General features: G+C 37.7%; 1 protein-coding gene and 1 long non-coding RNA gene across 3 annotated transcripts in view; one reads left to right on the top strand and one right to left on the bottom strand.

Annotated features, from left to right (window-relative positions):
- Window positions 1-544: 544 nt before the first annotated feature.
- Window positions 545-1606, bottom strand: LOC104969716 (uncharacterized). The gene is made up of 2 exons (XR_003033119.2): window positions 955-1606; window positions 545-788 (listed from the first exon to the last, which is right to left on the bottom strand). It is a non-coding gene; the product is annotated as an uncharacterized lncRNA (long non-coding RNA).
- An 86-nt stretch (window positions 1607-1692) lies between these two features.
- MICU1 (mitochondrial calcium uptake 1) overlaps window positions 1693-16437 on the top strand; it is a 216100-nt gene continuing 201355 nt past the window's right edge. The window contains exon 1 of one of the 2 annotated variants that reach the window (XM_059882478.1): window positions 1693-1814. The gene's annotated coding sequence lies outside the window, so the exon portion shown is untranslated. 2 annotated transcript variants of the gene reach the window in all.

The raw sequence follows: 16437 nt of genomic DNA, 5'->3' as shown, positions 1-16437 counted from the left end.
TAAAACATGACAAGTATTGATAGTTATAACACATAAAAGTTGTTGGAGTTCTTAATAATTTTTAAGAGTGTAAAGGGGTCCTGAAACTAAAAAGTTTAAGATCAGTGACTTATGTTTTTACATGACATTTAATAATTAGCTTAACAGGTTATTCAGTTTTATATAGACAAATTTAGACCTTTTTTTTTCTTGGCTGGACCACATAGCACATGAAATCCTAGTTCCCCCACTGGGGATCAACCCCTGCTCCTGCAGGAAGACTGGAAGCTGTGAGTCTTAACCACTGGACAGCCAAGGAAGTCCCTAGACAAATTTTGACTAAAACCAGGATTGAATTTTACCAATTCTTAATAACTGATCTTTGTCCAAAATTTATGTATTGATAACTTTCTTTTTCTTATTCTGAGAAACACTTGACCGAGCTACCAGTTAAGATTCCATGAGCCCCAAAGTGTTTTTTGATAGTAACCTATGACACAACTTGAAATGCCCATCATCAGCGTGAATGGATGGGCTGCCTGAGAAGGATACCATGCTAAGTGCCTTCTAGTAAACGGGGAAGGATGTCTTTATTAGATTTTTCACTTAACAGATAACAGGCTCTAAATAGAAATACAAAAAAGGCACATTTTGATAGTTAAGAAGCAAATCAGCCAAGATTCCTAACTCCTGAGGCAAGCGGATCCAGAGGACAGCAGATTGAAGAAAACTGCTTAAGACGTCCTTGGTGATCTTTAGATTAGGTCTGTGCCAGCTCTAGCATTTGCTCATTACCTTGGGGTCTTAGCCTGCAATTGAATAAAAAGTTTTTATCAGCAGGATGGTTGTAAACAAACATTGGGTTGCTTGTAAATTCCGAGCACAGTGCCGTGAACACAATAATGTGTCATTCTTAGGGTAGCGCGGAGGGACAGTCCTCTGAGAAGAAATGCAGAAAATAGCTGTTCTACTTACTTCACCGAATCCAATGATATTAATAGTTCTATTTGTTGTAGCTTTTTCTACAGCTTTAAGGAAATTTTTGAAGAAACTTTTCTTTAAAACTTCTCTCACATCATAATCAAAATACTGTCATTCTGTTTCCACAGCAGAAGAGGGGACCCCTCTCCATCCTCAGTTCTGATAGAACATCAGAAAAAAACATGCTACTAGTAGGTTAGTGACGAAACTCTTCAACAACATTAGTTTGCAAAGAGAACACTTAAAAAAAAAACACAAAAACTAAGAGTAAAAGAAGCGGTGAGGAGGTTTTTTAAGTTGAAAAAAAAACTTCAAAATCAGGAAATAGGCAAATTTTATCAGATGCCTAAATCTAAATGCAGCTCGAAAATAATTTCCAACTCACTGTGGTCCAGTTCTCTTTTCACTGACTCCTTTTTGCTTAGCCAGCACGAAAAAGGTATCAACGAGGTGGCAACAGGCACAATAAATCTTTTTAACAGATTCCTATACTTGTGTGTCGGGGAGTGAGGGCGATAGAGGTAGAATGCACAGAGCAAAAACCAGCGAGCGTCTCGGTGACAGCCTACCTTCGCTCCTAAATACTGCGGGGGGCGGAGCCGAGGCTAGGGCGGGGCCCGAGGCCGGGGCGGGGTCCGGGCGGGGCGGGCTGCTTCCGGGCCTCTCCCCACCCCTTTTCCTCCGTGCTCGTCCCACACGTATTTCACCACGATCCCGAAAGGCCCAGCGACTAGGAGAGTCACGTGAGGGTGGGTGGTGGAAGTGGAGGCTTGTCTTGGCTGTTTCTTCGTCTCCATGGTGTTCGGAGGTGGGCGGCTTTGACGGAGAAGCAACTGCAGCTCAGGCGTGGACGGGTGAGTCCTGGGACTGTGAAGGTTTGAGGAGACAGCCTTTTAGGGAAGACGAAAGGAAGGCGGATGCGAAACAGCTTTAGAGACCAGACCTCTGGGGCCAGCCGTTTGTCTGCTTTGGGGTCAGGCGACTTCTCTGGTCGAGCGGGACAGCTGTCTCCCCCTGATGTGTCCAGACTGGGGCTTGAGACCAGTCCTTAGTCCTGCCTGCTTCGCTTCCTCAGCTTTCCTTCACTTCTCCCAGTCCCTTCTGCCTGTCCCGGGAGAACTTCTACTTCCGAGTTCCCAGCGGCAGGGTTCAGTTGAGCGCCGACGTCCCTCTTCTCACAGGCGACCAGGGACCATCCTTGGCATCTGGGGATGTGGTTGGAAGTGGGTGGGGAGCTTATAGTTAGGTCTCTGATGAGGGGAAGTTTTAATCACTGAAATGAAAAAAGTGGAAAAATAAATGGGGACCTGAAGGGACAAAACAAAGTGCAGGTTTCCTGGACCGTTCAGTTTTTATCTTTCCCAGTGTCTTACCCATTCCCTCTCAAGTTTCCTTCTCACTATCCTATCCTGGTCCGCAATACGATGTTTTGAGAATGAGCCGGGCGTTATTGACTCAGTGTAAAAATGTTGGAAGAAGAGTTTAAACCGAACTACTTTTTGAGTTCCTCCCTGTGTAGTAGTATGGTTTCTTTATCTTCTCTTTCAGATGCCTAAAAAGTATTGTAGATACTTGCGCGTATATGTAGAATAACCAGTTTATAGTTAGGACTAGAGTAAAATACTTTATTCTCTTTGTGGTACTTGGAAAGACATATTTACTTTCTGTTTTATAAGTAGATGTGTCTGTGAATTTGGGGGCAGTTTCTCAGGTATACCTTTGTTTATGGTAAAATATTCCTTTGAGTCACAGGTGCACGTGATCTAGCAAGAGAAAGGAATGAAACAGTTTGGGGTTGATAGCTGTTGGAGAGTTTAGGTTTCATTAAACGATATGACAAATTAATAAAATGTCAGCATCTTGAGACTTAGGTGTTGGCCACGTTGACCGTCCCATTATCCTCTTGGCGTTGCCTACGGTGTTGAGCTTCTTAAATATTGTCTCATCCTAAAACCTTTTTAGAACTCACTCCCTTGTTTGTGAAAACGTGGCTCTGGCTTCCAGCTGCTCTCAGTGTCCTTTTAGTAGCTCAGTTGTGTGGGACTCTTTGAGACCCCATGGACTGTAGCTCACCAGGCTCTTATGTCCATAGGATTTTCCAGGCGAGATTACTGGAGGGAGTTGCCATTTCCTTCTCCAGGGGATCTTCCAGACCCAGGTATTTAACCTGTGTCTCCTGCATTGCTGGCGGATTCTCTACCACTGAACCACATAGGAAACCCTCAGTGACCTTACTGAAGGTTATAAGACACAAAGTAATGCTAACAAAAAGTAAAGATTCAGGGGTTGGTTGTGTACCTGGGGAGAAAAGGAAAATGACAGAAACTAATATGAGCAAGAGAACAAAAGAGTGTATTGCTATCTTCGTTTATAATCTAGAGAACATTTACTGTGTAGCATAGACTTTGCATTCCCAAGAGGTAACTCTTGAGACTGACTTTCCTGTGTTTAACCATGGTATGTAATTTATCCTATAATGCAGTATTATGTAAAATAATAACTGAAAGACTTAATTGACCCTTCAGATTTTATATTATTCAGAAATATAGGACTGAGTAATTGACAAAGTTATTACACCTAATTTGGCCACTTTTTCCATCTTGACCAATTTTTACAATGACTGCGACACTTGCTAAATGTTTACCAATTTTTTTCCACATTTTGTTTGGCCACGTCATGTGGCATGTGGGATCTTAGGTCCCCAGCCAGGGATAGAACCTGCGCCCCTTACGTTGGAAGCATGGAGTCTTAACCACTGGACTGCCCTTGAGTATAATTTTTTTTTAATATTTCCTTTAAAAGAGAACTAACTTTTTAAAAAGTTTACTCACAACTTTTTTTTTCCCCCACCAGAAAGGAAAATGGCTTGATTTTATGCTAAGGGAAAAAGTCTATTCTTTTTAAGTAGATTTTTACTCACTTAAGTAAATTCTGAGAAAATTACTAATGCTTTTTAAGACATTAAATATTGCTATCTCAGAAGAGTTGAGAAGAAAATACAGGGGTAGTATTTTTAAATATTTTATATTTCCTATTATAAAAGTAATATGCATTTATTTTTGAAAAACAGAAACATTATAAGAAATACAACACTGAAACTTGAAATCCTAATTTATCTTTTCCCATGCCAACAAGTAACCACTACTTCCTCTTGCTTTGGGTTGGGCATCAGTGTGGAGAAGTTGAGTTTGGGGTCAGACTCCCTGGGAAAGATGGCATTGATAGCACTGGGCTTACATCCTACAACCTCAGAAACTCCAGAAGAGAGAAAATTTCCCTTTTTCTGATTCTATTATAATAGAATTCTGTTACAATAGCAAACTACTCTGTGGCCTTACTTGGGTCATCGCTCATCCTAGAGACAATCTCTGTGACCAGACAGATGGAATGCCGTGGGTGGTCAGAATTGGATCTTCTTCCAACTGTGGAGTAGGATGGAGGGAGATACAGTTTAAAAGCACATGAATTAAGGGTAGGTGACATATAGTTCCCAAAGGAAAATTGAAGTGTCATTTCCTGGAGAAGGGAGAAAGATTGCTGGGCAGGTAGTAATAGCAGATGTTCACTAAAATAATTTTACATGTATTTAAAAAAATTAACTGCTTTCCTTTCCCAATATAAATTATTTTTTACAGTTTGCATGTTGATTTTTCCTTTTTAAAATGTCTACTATTAATTTATAGAACTTGAAATTTGAACTCTTTGAGTGCACCTATTTGTATTGTTATTACATGTATAAGTACCCATGCTCTGGAGTACTCAGATTTTCCAACTTTAAATATGTTGTATATTTGGCCAGTTTGTTAAAATTGATTATTGGTAAGCATTTTTTGTTGTGTGTGAACTTGATTATATAAACTGCAGTTCATAAATAGTAAATAAATGTTTTAAGTATTTAAGTATATGTAGTAAATATGATTACATACTTGATTCTTTAATTATTTCATATTTAAAAATCTGTATATAAACTACTTAATTTTGAGCATTGTTTAAGAAATAAATAATTGTCACTAATTGCTGTTACTGAGTGTTAACTTTAAAATTATAGTTAACATTAGTATCTTGTTTTGTATCTTCATGGATTATTCTGATGATTCATTATATTTTAAGAGCAAATATAATTGATGCAGCGTATTGTTTACTCCACTTTCTTGTTTTCATTTAGAAGATGTTAGTAGCTCAATTGAGTGGTTGTTTGAACTGTACTTGCTAACATTGGTGGCACAGGCTTTAGTTTAGGCAGACAGGTCTCTATTCTAAAACTCAACTCCAACACTTCTTGATGTTGAGTAAGTTACTTAATCTCTCAGAATTTGAGTTTATTTGCAATGAAAATAGTAATATCTCATAGGGATTTTTTAAGGATTAATTAATATATGCCAAGTGCCTGGAATTTAGCAGATTCTCATAAATGTGATTGTTGTGTTTTTCAATTATTTATGTATTTATTTGGCCACGCCAGGTCTCAGCTGTGGCACACGGGACCTTTTTTAGTTGTGGCACATGGAATTTTAGTTGCGCCATGTGGGAACCAGTTCCCTGATCAGGGACCAAACCCAGGCCCCCTGCATCGGGATCACAGAGTCTAGGCTGCTGAACCACCAGGGAAGTCCCTAAATGTGATTGTTAACAGTGACAATAACAAAACATAATGTCTAAAAAGAATTTATTTTCCCAACTTGAGAATGTTTAGTCCAGAGAGTTTAAAATAGATAGATGTTAGAGGAATTAAGTTCTTTATTCAGTTTGTCTGGATTTTAGCGGGTTTTAAATTGCATGTTGCATATATAGCAATAAACTAGAAAACTTTGTTTAAGCTACACAATTATTAGCAGACTGCCCAATTTGTAAAGATTGCTTAGGCTTATACAGCTTCATATAAAAAAAAACCCCAAAACAACCCAATTGAAAAATGAGCATACTTAAATAGACATTTCTCTGAAGAATACTCACAGATGACCAACAGGCACATGAAAAAATGCTCAATATCACGAAGTATTAGAGAAATGCAAATCAAAACTACAATGAGGTATCACCTCACACCAGTCAGAATGGCCATCATTAAAAAGTTTAGGGAATTCCCTGGTGGTCCAGTGATTAGGACTCAGCTCTTTTACTGTTATGGGCCCAAGTTCAATCCCTGGTCCAGGAACTAAGATCCTGCAAACTGTAGGGCATGGCCAAAAAATTAAAAATCTACACATAATAGATGCTGGAGAGGGTGTGGAGAAAGGGGAACCCTCCTACACTATCGTTGGGGATGTAAATTGATACAGCCACTGAAGAGAACAACATGGAGTTTCCTTAAATAACAAAGTAGAACTACCATATGATTCAGCAATCTCACTCCTGAATGCACGTCCGGAGAAAACTCTTAATTCAAAAAGATGCATGCACCCCAGTGTTCATAGCAGCACTGTTTATAATAGCCAAGACATGGAAGCAACCTAAATGTTCACTGATAGGTGACGATAGATGAATGGATAGGAAGATGTGGGATGTATGTGTATTGTGGAATATTTCTCAGCCATAAAAAAGAATGAAATAATGCCATTTGCAGCAACATGGATGGGCCTAGAGTTTATTGTATTAAGTGAAGTAGGACAGGGAAAAACAAGTATCATATGATACCATTTGTATGTGGAATCTAAAAAAAATGATATAGATTAACTTATTTAGAAAACAGAAATAGACTCACAGACATAGGTAACAAACTTAGGGTTACCAAAGGGGATAGTGAAGTGGTGGGGGGAGATAAATTAGGAGTTTGGGATTAACAGATACATCAGATCAGATCAGATCAATCGCTCAGTTGTGTCCGACTCTTTACGACCCCATGAATTGCAGCACACCAGGCCTCCCTGTCCATCACCAACTCCCGGAGTTCACTCAGACTCACATCCATCGAGTCAGTGATGCCATCCAGCCATCTCATCCTCTGTCGTCCCCTTCTCCTCTTGCCCCCAATCCCTCCCAGCATCAGAGTCTTTTCCAATGAGTCAACTCTTCGCATGAGGTGGCCAAAGTACTGGAGTTTCAGCTTTAGCAACATTCCTTCCAAAGAAATCCCAGGGCTGATCTCCTTCAGAATGGACTGGTTGGATCTCCTTGTGGTCCAAGGGACTCTCAAGAGTCTTCTCCAACACCACAGTTCAAAAGCATCAATTCTTCGGCACTCAGCCTTCTTCACAGTCCAACTCTCACATCCATACATGACCACAGGAAAAACAGATACATACTAATATATAAAATAGATAAATATCAAGGACCTATATTCAGTATCTTGTAATAACCTATAGTGGGAAAGAATCTTAAAAAAATATATTTAGGTATAGCTGAATCACTTTGCTGTACACTTGAAACTAACCCAACATTGTAAATCAACTATACTTAAATAAAAAAAAACACACAAAAATAAAAATTGCTTAATTCAGGTATAAATGTCAGGATGGGGAAATGTATTGAGTAAATTTTACACAAACTCTGAGCTCAGTAAAGGTCAGTAAGAGGAAGATAGCTTGTTCCTTTTAAATAAGTTCAGGATAATACTCCTGCAAAACAGTAATACTTTGAGAACATGATATACTGGACACCTGCAGGTGGAAGAGATAGCAGTTTAGAATGTTACTTGAAAAACCAGAAGAGGCAACTGTGGAACTGAACAACTGTGAGAACTGATTGACATCAAATATCATTAATGATCTGGGGGTGGGAGTTTAAATACTGCTACATTGGGCAGAGAGGTGTTGGCCCTATTAATGAGAAAATAATCAGCTAGAGCTGGATTAATTTTTTCCCCCTAAACTAACAGAGTAATCAGTTTTGTGTTTTTGCAAATTGTAAGGATTCCTCGCCAACAATAATAAATTTAAAATAGGGTTACTGAGTATGAGAAAAAGAAAACTTCATGGAAATCTTTAAGAGATAAATCCTTATCATTCATGTGAGGCATACAAGTAAGGTTTGCATTTTCCTTCAAAATGATTTTGTTTTAAATTGGTCATTTAAAACTTAAAATGCCTATCTTAATAATCTTGCTTGTTCAGAGTCAGACAGTTACTGATGTCTATTTATAAGCTCTACTTACAGTTCAGATTTTTCATTTTAAAGTTTGTTCATTGGAGTTATTGAACTTAAACCAGCAAGCTAAAGTTTACGTTTTTAAAAACTAAACATGTGAAATTTGTCCACTATCCTAGTAGGATTAAATGAGCATTCTGTAACATGGCACATGAAGGGCATTAGAATCTAGCTGTAATATAACTTCATCTCTCTACCTTCTCTTCCTGTTCCTTCTCCCATGTTCTAGTCATAGTGAACTACTTTTTGTTCCCCATACGATTTGTGCCTTTTTGTGTCATTATGCCTTTACTTGGGCTGTTTGTTGTACTTAGAATGCCTCTTCACCATCCTACCATCTTCCAACTGGTGAGTTATTATTCATCTTCAGATTAGATTAATGAGTTGTTCTTCAGTTTGTGTATTTCCCTCCACTCTCAGGTGGTTGTTTGCCTTGGTGGTTCCCATATTTATTTTTTTAAAAATACTCTTCTTATTTTGTGGAGCAGTTGTATGTATTTTCCTAGAGAATGAGTGATTCTTGATGCCATAAACAAGGCTTATTCACCATCATCTCCTGAACACTCAACAGAGTACCTGTCTTATATACAAGCTCAGAACACGTTTGGTGAATAAATGAGTAATTACGATATTTTATCTGCTTTAAAAATCAGAGTAGAAGTAAGATATAATTTAATAGATTAAGTCTGCATTCTGTAACCTTTATCAGACTGATGCATTTAGAGAATTTACTTGGACATTCCTAGAAAATTCTATCCACACGTTCTGCCACACATCAATTATTTTCTTTTCCTAATATGTGCCTAAGCACTAGAAAGAGAGAAATAAAACATATTCTACTCATTAAGGAGCTCACAGTCTAGTGGTGGAGACAGATGACTTATAACTAAATTTTATGATAATTAAAATTAAAAATCAGTTTATTACTTTTACTAAAGACGCTTCAGATGCTCAGTAGCCACAGATAACTAGTGGCTACTGTATTGAACAGTGCAGATAGGAAACCTTTCTTTCATCCTGACATATTCTATTTGACAGAACTGTTGTGAATACTATAAATACACTTAAATCTACATTTTCTAGTTTCTGGTGATAGTTCATTTTCATTTCAATCATGTCCTTTCCTTGTTCAAATAAAACTTCCTTTTAGATTTGAAAATTGTGTTTTTAAAAATGATCAAGTAGATTCTATTGTAATGTGTTTCAAATAAAGCAGCATTACCAATTTTCTCAGGCCTGTAATCTGTGATAGCATTTGAATTAAGTAGTTTCATAATTTGATTTTCAACTTAAGGTTGATATCATTTGACTTTCTATCCTAATAATTCCTGAAATGGTAAGGAAGCATAATGGTTAAGAGCAATGGCTTTGGAATCAAGAGAAACCTCAGAGTTATTGAGGATCAAATAAGGCAATCAAAAGGATGATTCACATGGGGAGCTGGCAGGACAGCGAATGGGGCATGGAACACGACAGTGAGATTTTTAATCAGGCTACTCAGAAGAGCACACAATTTAAAACTTCTGAATTGTTTATTTCTGGAATTTTGCATTTAATATTCTTGGGTCAGTGTTGACCATGGGTAATGGAAACCACAAAGAGCCAAACTGCAAGTAAATCGGGACTTGTGTACTCCGAACAGTTTTGCCTCAGTAGTGAGGTAAATTAGCTTTAATCTAAATACTGCTTTGGCCTAACCTAAAAAATTTAAAAGCGAGACTTGAACAGTCGAACTCTTTCCAAGTAATTTATTCGTGTCCCAGAACCAAGCTCAAGAATAGGTTCAGGAATACAAAAATATCCAGCACCCAAAAATGTAAAATTCACAGTGTCTGGCATCCAATCAGAAATTACTAGGCATGCAAAGGAGCAGGAAAATATGACTCATAATGAAAAAGAAAAAGAAAAACTGAAACAGAAGTGACATGGGTGATAGAATTAGTGGAGAGGGAGGTAAAACAGTTTTTTATAACTGTTCCATATGCTTAAAAAGCTAGAAGAAAGATTGAATGTGTTAATTAGAAACATGGAAGGTACAGATAACATCACCAACTTAATGGATATGAATTTGAGCAAACTCCAAGAGATAAAGAAGGGTAGAGGAACCTGGCATGCTTCAGTCCATGGGGTCACAGTCAGACACGACTTAGCAACTGAACAACAACAGAAGCAAAGCTATAGGTGGAAACTATAATGGCTGAGATGAAAGACAGACTTGATGTTATTAATGGCAGGTTAGACCTGGAAGAAGAAAACTTAAGCCAAGGCTTATGAAATATACAAAATGATCTATGAAGAGTTCTTGCTTGAAGTACTTAATTTTACTCTGATCAAACTTCTAGGTGTAACTTCTAGTTTATAGGAAATAAAAGGACTAGAGAAATATTTAAACCATGCTACAAGGCAGCCATTAGATAAATCCAGAGTTTGAGAAATACAATTCAGGTGTCCTGTTAAAAAATTAGGATTGTGCTATGTTTGCATAATGTGGTGAATATATTTAATATAACCTTAAAATGGTAAATTTTGTGTCTATTTTACCACTGTTTTTAAAAATTTATTGTTTAAAAAGACATTTAAAAGTATACAATTGAGAAGCATAAGGTGTATCTGCACTATTGTGCAATTACCACCACCATTCATTTCTGGAATTTTTTTCTTCTTCTCAAGCAGAAAACTTTTATACTCATTAAAAAATAAATCTCTCCTTCCTTCTCCCCACCAATCTCTGGCCTCAGCTTATTACTTTCTGTTTCTGCTATAGGTTCATCATGTATGTGGAATCATATAGTATTTGCCTTTTTGTGATTGACGTGTTTCACCTAATGTAAGACTTAAAGGTTATGCAGATCAGAAAGCAACAGTTAGAACTGGACATGGAACAATAGACTGGTTCCAAATAGGAAAAGGAGTACATCAAGGCTGTATATTGTCACCCTGCGTATTTAACTTATATGCAGAGTACATCATGAGAAACGCTGGGCTGGAAGAAGCACAAGCTGGAATCAAGATTGCCAGGAGAAATATCAATAACCTCAGATATGCAGATGACACCACCCTTATGGCAGAAAGTGAAGAGGAACTAAAAAGCCTGTTGATGAAAGTGAAAGAGAAGAGTGAAAAAGTTGGCTTAAAGCTCAACATTCAGAAAAGGAAGATCATGGCATCCAGTCCCATCATTTCATGGGAAATAGATGGGGAAACAGTGGAAAGAATGTCAGACTTTATTTTTCTGGGCTCCAAAATCACTGCAGATGGTGATTGCAGCCATGAAATTAAAAGACGCTACTCCTCGGAAGGAAAGTTAGGACCAACCTAGATAGCATATTCAAAAGCAGAGACATTACTTTGCTAACAAAAGTCTGTCTTGTCAAGGCTATGGTTTTTCTAGTAGTCATGTATGGATGTGAGAGTTGGACTGTGAAGAAAGCTGAGCACCGAAGAATTGATGCTTTTGAACTGTGGTATTGGAGAAGACTCTTGAGAGTCCCTTGGACTGCAAGGAGATCCAACCAGTCCATTCTAAAGGAGATCAGTCCTGGGTGTTCTTTGGAAGGAATGATGCTGAAGCTGAAACTCCAGTACTTTGGCCACCTCATGCGAAGAGTTGACTCTTATTGGAAAAGACTCTGATGCTGGGAGGGATTGGGGGCAGGAGGAAAAGGGGACGACAGAAGATGAGATGGCTGGATGGCATCACTGACTCGATGGACGTGAGTTTGAGTGAAGTCCAGGAGTTGGTGATGGACAGGGAGGACTGGTGTGCTGCAATTCATGGGGTCGCAAAGAGTCAGAGATGACTGAGTGACTAAACTGAACTGAACTAAAGATTCTCATGCCTGTTGTAGGATGTATCAGAGTTTTCTTTCTTTTTCCAATTTTTAGAATTGTGGTGGAATACACACACACCCAAATTACCATATTAACCAGTTTTAAGTGTACAGTTTGTGCTTCCCTTGTGGCTCGGCTGGTAAAGAATCCGCCTGCAATGCAGGAGACCTGGGTTTGACCCCTGGGTTGGGAAGATCCCCTGGAGAAGGGAAAGGCTACCCACTCCAGTATTCTGGCCTGGAGAATTCCATGGACTGTATGGTCCATAGGGTCACAAAGAGTCAGACACGACTGAGCGACTCTCACTCTCACTTAGTGGTATTAAGTACATTCAGGTTATTGTGAAACCGTCGTCCCTTTCAGGAACTATTTCATCTTGCAGAAGTGAAATGCTGCGTCCACTAAATAACAACTCCAGTGCCTCATCCATCTAACTCCTGGCAACCACAGTTCTGCTTTCAGTCCGTGACTTTGACTATCTTTGTGCCTTATGTGGCCTCCCAGGTGGCTCACTGATAAAGAGTCCACTTGACAATACAGAAGAGGCAAGAGACACAAGTTTGATCCCTAGGTTGGGAAGATCCCCTGGAGTAGGAAATGGCAGCCCACTTCTGTATTCTTGCCTGAAAAGTCCCATGGGCAGAGAAGCCTGGTGGGCTGTAGTCCATAGGGTCGCAAAGTTGGGCGTGACTGAGCACCTGGGCGTGCTCGCGGGCACACACACACACACACAACTCAGATCTTTTTCTGACTGATTTATTTCAGTTAGCCTAATGTCATCAAAATTCATACATGTTGTAGCATGTTTCAGGATTTCGTTCCTTTTAAGGCTGAGTAATATTCCATTGTACTTATACACCACATTTTGTTTATCTATTCATGTCATGAACACTTGGGTTGCTTCTGCCTTTTGGCTGTTGTGAAAAGTGCTGCTATGAGCATGGATGTACAAAGACCTATTCAAGTCCCTGTTTTCAGTTATTTTGGATATATACACCAGAGTGGGATTGCTGAATCATATAGTAATTCTGTTTAATTTTTTGAAGAATTGCCATACTATTTTTTGTAGTGGCTGCACCATCTTACGTTCCCTTTAGTAGTGCACAAGGATAATAAATAAATGCCATTCTACTGGATGTGGATAAATTTTATGTTGTTGCTAAGTCACTTCAGTCGTGTCCGACTCTGTCTGACCCCACAGATGGCAGCCCACCAGGCTCCCCCGTCCCTGGGATTCTCCAGGCAAGAACACTGGAGTGGGTTGCCATTCCCTTCTCCAATGCATGAAAGTGAAAAGTAAAAGTGAAGTCACTCAGACGTGTCCGACTTAGTGACCCCATGGACTGCAGCCTACCAGGCTCCTCCATCCGTGGGATTTTCCAGGCAAGAGTACTGAAGTGGGGTGCCATTGCCTTCTCCAAATTTTGTTATGTATAGCTAATAAGATTAGGGTTGTCGGGAGAAAAAGGTCATATGTGAAGAAACCATTTTAGAGAGACTTCAGAAAATACCAAAGATACATCATTTTTGTGTGGATCCTTGTTTGAAAAACCAGCTATATGTTTTATGGAAGTTTGAATATGTATTATTAATAGTATTGGAAGATATAGGAAATTGCTATACTTAACAATGGTATTGTAGCTATATAGTAAAATATTATTGAAATATTTAGGGATAGAGTTTTAATGTCTGTAACTTTGAAGTGGTGAGTTTAAAAATTAACTTGATAGACATAGATAAATAGATGAACAAAATAGATGAAATGTTAATTGTTCAGTTTAGGTATGATGTTCATAATAGTATTCTTTGAAATTTTCTGAGTGAAAGTTTTTAAATGAGTTGCAAAGGTTTGATGTTATATTTTATTTTCTGGAAAAGAAGCCATCTTAAATTTGCTTTTACTTTTATAAGTAATTTAATTTAATCCTTAATACTTTTATTTTCTCTCTCCTTTTTTAAAATTAGTTTCTCTTTATAATTGATTTTATGGGCTTTGTCTTCCAGATACTGCACTCTTATTTTGTTAATTTCCTAAGTATGCAATTAGTGTGCATCTTAAGAAGTGATTTTTGTGTTCATCCTGACCAATGGAATATGCATTCTTTCTGTATACCCCAGATTTTGAAGGAGCAATTCAACTGTCAAAGCATTGGATGACTCCTATTACACATTTAACCCAGAGGTTTTAATTTTATGCTTTATAGGAAAATGGCTGTTAATTCACTGATAATTTCTTTCCTAACTGCGTATTTTCTTTAAGCTCAGATTAAGGTCTCTGTTCAGCTTCTAGGTTCTGTGTGTACTATATGTATTAGGATTCATGAAGTGTAATTTTTTGGTTAAGAGGATAGAGGGCAGAATATTGTTATTGTGGGAAACCTAGGGTTCTACTGTAAGAAACATTCTAACCTGTGAGTCTGGGTGGTGATTATTTAACTTGTTTACTAGTCAGTTTCCTGAATATGAAGCATTTCCAGTTTTATTTCTATAGTGTATGGTGGGAAGAGAATGAGACAGAGAGTTACAGGATCTGGTTTGTTTCCAACTTTGCTGCTAAATATCTTTGTCATCTTGATGAAGTTGCTTGAAGTATCATCCTCTCTGGCTTGTTTCCTCTCATACTGAAAATTTGAAAATTTCTGAGGTCTCTTTTAGCACTTAATATTCTGTTATATTGATCTTTTTTTCTTTCTTCATATTTTATCTCAGTGTTTGCAAGGGTATTGTGGCAGACTGTGTACTGAATGCTCTTGATTGTGGCAGCCTGTGTACTGAATCTTTTTGTCAAAATGTGTGAGTTTCCTTTTGTTTTTAAATAACAACAAAAGCCTTTGTCTTTTTAACCCATCAATTGCCCTACTTTTTATGGCAACAGGAACTTCTTATTTATACTGAAAAATACATTTACTTTAATTCTTCCTTCTGTATAGTAAAATAGACATGTGAAGTAAAGTAGTAGGTTATGTTGTACAAGATAGTCTTTATTTGCCCCCACTATTACTTCACCCTTCTCCATCCTACTTTGTACTCCAGGAAGCTGACCTTTATGGACTACATACTATGTTCCATTCGCTCTGGTATCCAGTAGGGTTTGGCTAATGACAGAGGGTGGAGAATGAGTCTGGGTATGTACGTTTTTTGGTGCCTTCTTTGTAGGTTGGTAATTATGATTGGCCCCTGAACAATGTAAGGTTAGGGACACCAATACCCACCCAACCCTAAACAGTTGAAAATCCACGTATAACTATTGAATCCCCCAAAACTTAATTATTAGAAGTCTACTGTTGACCCATGTTAGAAGGCAGAGATACTGAATAGTATCTTCTGGACTAAGAAGAAACTTTGAGACCAAAAACAAAGCAGGCAGCTCCATAAAGTACATTGATGAAGTTTCTTTATAGCTGCATGACATGCTGCCATAAGGGGTACAGGGGAATTCAAAGGACCCAAAGCTAAAAATAGAATCTGACTACTATGTTGTAATATGTATCAGACTTTCATTTCTGTTTAAGTCCAGATAATCCATTATATGTACACAGCATACTTTGGTTTTCTGTTGATGGACATTTGGGCTCTTGACACCTTTTGGCTATTGTGAATAGTGCTGCTATATATTCTTTTAGAGATAAGCTTAGAGTTGCAGCTGTTAGATTACATGGTAATTCTACATTTGACTTTTCCATAGTGGCTACACTGTTTTACATTCATACCAAATGTGTACAAGGGTCCAATTTCTTCATATTTTCTCCAACACTTGTCATTTTCTGCTTTTTGTTTGTTTGCTTTTGTTTTTTGGTAATACCCATTTCCCTAATGACTAATAATGGTGAGCATCTTTTCAAGTGCTTGTTGACCATTTGTATATCTTCCCTGGAGACATATTTGTTGAAATCCTTTGTCCGTTTTTGAATTGAGTTGTTCATTTTTTTTTCTTGTTGTAATAGTTAGTTTTGAGTCAAAATACAAGGTTTCTTAGAAATGGTGAAGTGATTCCATGGATTTGAAATGGTTTTTAGACTAGAAAAAAGCAAGTGTCCATTTCCTTGATTAGATAGCAAGGATAGATAATAGATAAATTTATGATTAGAGTCTTACTTTGCATAAATGTTTGCTTTAAAAGGAATATATTTAGGCGTTTTGTGTTTATGTAACATTTTAGTGAAATTTATGTTGCAAAATATAGTTTTTATTTGAATTATCACTGTCAGCAGCATTCTGTTACCTTCCAAACATTTTTTCATCACTCACTTCATGTTAGGTATTGTGCTCAGAATTTTATAAGCATTTTCTCATGTAATTCTCCTTAAAGTTCTTTGCAGTAAGTGTTACTATCCCTGTTTTATGGAAGCACAAAGTTGCCAAAGTCAGAAACACAGGTCTTACTGACTTCAAAATTAATGGCCAGTAAGAGGTTGAGTTAGTAAGGTCTGGTATCTAAAATTAATTAATTAACTAGATAACCCTGAGTTAGACACAACTGTCTGGGCCTCAGTTTATTAAAACAAAGCCGAACAAAACAAAATATGTAATACAAGTTTATATACATGTTTAGTAGAACTTTGTGAT

Source organism: Bos taurus, chromosome 28 (assembly GCF_002263795.3).
Source record: "Bos taurus isolate L1 Dominette 01449 registration number 42190680 breed Hereford chromosome 28, ARS-UCD2.0, whole genome shotgun sequence".
Classification (NCBI taxonomy): domain Eukaryota; kingdom Metazoa; phylum Chordata; class Mammalia; order Artiodactyla; family Bovidae; genus Bos; species Bos taurus.
The sequence above is the reverse complement of the archived record's forward strand: the minus strand, read 5'-3'. Positions and strand labels throughout refer to the sequence as shown.